The sequence below is a fragment of the Carlito syrichta genome, unplaced genomic scaffold (assembly GCF_000164805.1).
Source record: "Carlito syrichta isolate Samal-C Ts95f unplaced genomic scaffold, Tarsius_syrichta-2.0.1 Scaffold78750, whole genome shotgun sequence".
In the NCBI taxonomy this organism is placed as follows: Eukaryota; Metazoa; Chordata; class Mammalia; order Primates; family Tarsiidae; genus Carlito; species Carlito syrichta.
This window is the reverse complement of record NW_007022846.1, coordinates 253622-257425: the sequence shown is the minus strand read 5'-3', so window position 1 is coordinate 257425 and position 3804 is coordinate 253622.

Here is a 3804-nt window from a genome sequence, read left to right as displayed (position 1 = left end):
ATGAATGCCTTTTTTTGTTTTGAGTTGGAGTCTCACTCGGTCTCCCAGGCTGGAGTGCTGTGGCATGCTCATGGCCACCACAGCGTGGACCTGCTGGGCTCAGGTGATCCTTCCACCTCAGTCTTCCAAGAAGCTGGGAGTACAGGCATTCACCACCAATGCCTGGCTAATTTTTTGATTTGTTGTAAAGATGACATCTCTCCAAGCTGGTCTTGAGCTTCTGGGCTCAGGCAATTCTCTCACCTCTGCCTCCCAAAGTGCTAGAATTACAGGTGACAGCCTCTGTGTCCAGCAAATTTTTTTTTTTTTTTGGACGTGGGTCTCACTCTGCCCCCAGGCTGGAGTGCAGCAGCGCCATCATGACTCACCACAGCCTCGACTTCCTGGGTTTAGGTGATCTTCCCACCTCAACCTCCCAAGTAGCTGGGACTACTGGCAGGCACCGGCATGCCTGGCTAATGTTTTTATTTTAATTTTTGTAGGGATGGGGTCTCACTATGTTGCCCAGGCCGGTCTCAAACTCCTGGGCTCAAGCAATCCTCTTGCCTTGACCTTCCAAAGTGCTGGGATTACGGGCTTAAGCCACCACGCCTGGCCCTGAATGCTACTATACTAGACTGAACAAAGAGAAGCAATTGTGGAAAGTACCTGCACCGTGAGGGGAAGTTAATGGAAGAGAAGGGTTATTTTAACAAGGTATATTTGTATAGGAGTCTCTTGGTCTTGACTGTTATATCACTTTCCTTCTGCTATAGGGAGGGTAACTTCCAAACGGGAGTTTTATTCCCTGCTTTAAGAAGGATACTCTGATCTCTCTGATTCTGTCCAGAGATCAGAGTATCCTTAAAGGGACAGAATCGGAGAGATCAGAGTATCCTTCTTACATCTGCCATATTTTTAAGTGCCTTTAGCTCAAAGTAATCTTTATGCCAAAGTGGTACTTTTTGAGGTGACATGTTTGGAGTTTTCCTATCCATTGGAAAACTCCTCACATCTCATGACTACTTAGTTTCACAGGAATTAGTCAAACCTCCCCAAGCTCAACCTGCACTTTGACTTCTTGCTTCTAACCGCACTCTTCCGTTTCCACAGATGGTCCGTCCACACTTCTTTGGGCCTACAAAGTTTCTGCTTGTCCTCCAAGACCCACCACAAGTGTCACACCCAGTGTCACTCAGCTTTTGGTTATCAAAGAATGAGTCAGATACTCTTCTGATTATTCTCAGAGCAGTGAGTACATTTTATGTCTTACTCTTGCATATCATGCTTCTAAAACATTCTTATATCTGTTTTCCTAAAAAAATAGAAAACAGACAGAGGACATGAAGCACCCATTCATCTTGGTAGTCTCAGCAATTGGCACTGGAAACTGAATGAATGGTTGGAAGGCTAAACAAATGTTCAGATACGGGCCTAGGAAGATTAAATTGACAAAAGAGTAACTAGGAGTATAAGGCAAGGCCTGTGCAATCCTGAAATAGAATACTAGTGACAATAGAAACACAAGAGAATCAGGTGGCAAGCTTAAGAGGATTTAACAACCCAGTAAAAGTTAGGAAGAAGAGAGAAAAAAGCAAAATTAACTACAAGTCAATTTTTTCAGTTATATCTCTTTGAAAATCTAAAGAGAGCTGGTGACATTCATTCTCGAAAAAATGCACATATGACCTTCTGCATATTAAATGAGGAGCTTCCTTTCTTAAGTGTCCCCCACCCAAGTTTATAGACCATTATGTTGAAGTTGTCAGGTTGGAGGTGGTGGCATCATTAGTTGACCTGTAAACAACTTGAAAGGTAGCTGGCTCAGAGGAGTGACGCTAGGTCTAAGAATGTAGAAGGCCCAGAGGGTTCATGGATTTGGCTGCTCAGAGAGAGCTGAGGTGCCTGATCCACGGTGGTCTGCAGAGATGCTGAGGCAGTCGATCCCAAGGCACTGCTCGGAGAGCAGGTTCTTTCGCAGTTCGCCCCGCTGAGTGCCTAGAAAAGAAATCCCAGCTTGTTGATAGCCTGCCCCTACCAAAGCGGAAAAGATCCGCTTGTTAAGTGGGTATGTGCAGAGGAAACTCAAAACTTTAGAGGGAGTGGGCAGGCGTAGATTTATGCCTATAATCCCAGTGTGTTGGGAGGCCGAGGTAGGAGGATTGCTTGAGACCAGGAACAAGACCAGTCTGAGCAACATAATGAGATCCCTGTCTCTACAAAAAATTTTTTTAAGAATTAACTGGGTGTGATGGCACATACCTGTAGACCCAGCTGTTCAGGAGGCTGAGACGGGAGGATAACTTGAGCCCAGGAATTCAGGGCTACAGTGAGCTATAATTATGCCACTGCACTCTAGTCTTTGCAACAGAGCAAGAGCCTGCCTCTAAAAACAAAAACAAAAAAAATCCCCCAAAACAAAAAAACCCAGAGGGTAAATTTAAATTATGAACACAAACATTTCCCTATATAAAAATGTATAACTATACTAATTTATGTTGAATAACATCAAGGTTTACTGTGTTTGAGATTGGAAACAGAGATGTTCATTAGATTGAAATGGTTCCTGGAAAAGAAACTGGAATAAAGATAGAGATTTGAGAGTCATTTCTGCTGAGTGAGATTCCTGTTGCCTTGTGTCCACCCCTTTGTGCAATCCAGTGTGACCTGTTTCTAACCAATGGAGTTTGATAGAGGTGATAGGACATCCCTCCTGTAATTATGTTACCTTCTATGGCAAAGGTGAAAGTATTTCACAGTATAATTAAGGTCCCTAATCAGTTAACTTTGGGTTCATCAAAAGGGAGCATATCCTGGATAGGCCTGATCTAATCAGATAAGCCCTGAGGGGCTGAGGCTCTCCCTGAGTTCAAAGAGATCCATCCCCTAGCTTGCACTGAAGAAGCAAGCCACCATGAGTTCCACAGCTTCAAAGAGATGGATTAAGTCAACAACCTGTGAGCTTGGAAGAGGACCCCAAACCTCCTGGGGTCAACACCTTGACTGCAGCCTTGTGAGACTCAAAACAGAGAACCCAGTTAGTTTGGGCCGGGACTCCTGACCCACCAAAACCAGGATACAATAACATACATTATTTCAAGTTGCTACATTTGTGGCATTTGTGATGCAGCAGTAGGCTACTGATACACCAAAGGAAAGAGAACATGGAGAAAAGTAAGAAGGTGAAAAAAATCTGACAAGTGTGTCTGCATTTGAGTGACTGGAAAAACAGGGCAGCAATGGGGATTAAAAGGGAGGGTGGTCAGGCAGAAAGGTCCCAGATGGATACAGGAAGCTCTTTCTAACTCCAAATACATAGAAATCCTGAATATGTTCTCCCTTGCTGTAAATATTTTTGAAATTATTTAAAATGCATAGCCAAGCCAAGAGCAAGAAAGAGCAACCCCACGTTCTAGAAATGAAGAGAAGCCCAAAGTAAGAGCCTCAAGTGAGAGATATAGCTCACAGGAGTAAAAGAAACAGTTATAGGCCTTTGGGACTAGATTGTGAATACCGCTTAGGAGAGTGAGTACCCTATGCTTGGTGGAAAACTTGAATAACCCTGTGAACCACACAGGGCTTATTGTTAGTAAGACCAGGACATGAAAAATCCACTAAAGCAACACAATGAGGTAAGAAAAACAAATAAGAGGTACAAGAATTAGAAGTGACCAGGTGCAGGGGCTTATGCTAGTAATCCTAGCACTTTGGGAGGTCAAGGCGGAAGGATTGTGTGAGCCCAGGCGTTTGAGACCAGCCTAGGCTACCAAGCAAAAACTTGTGTCTACAAAATAATAATAATAATAATAATAATAATAATAATAA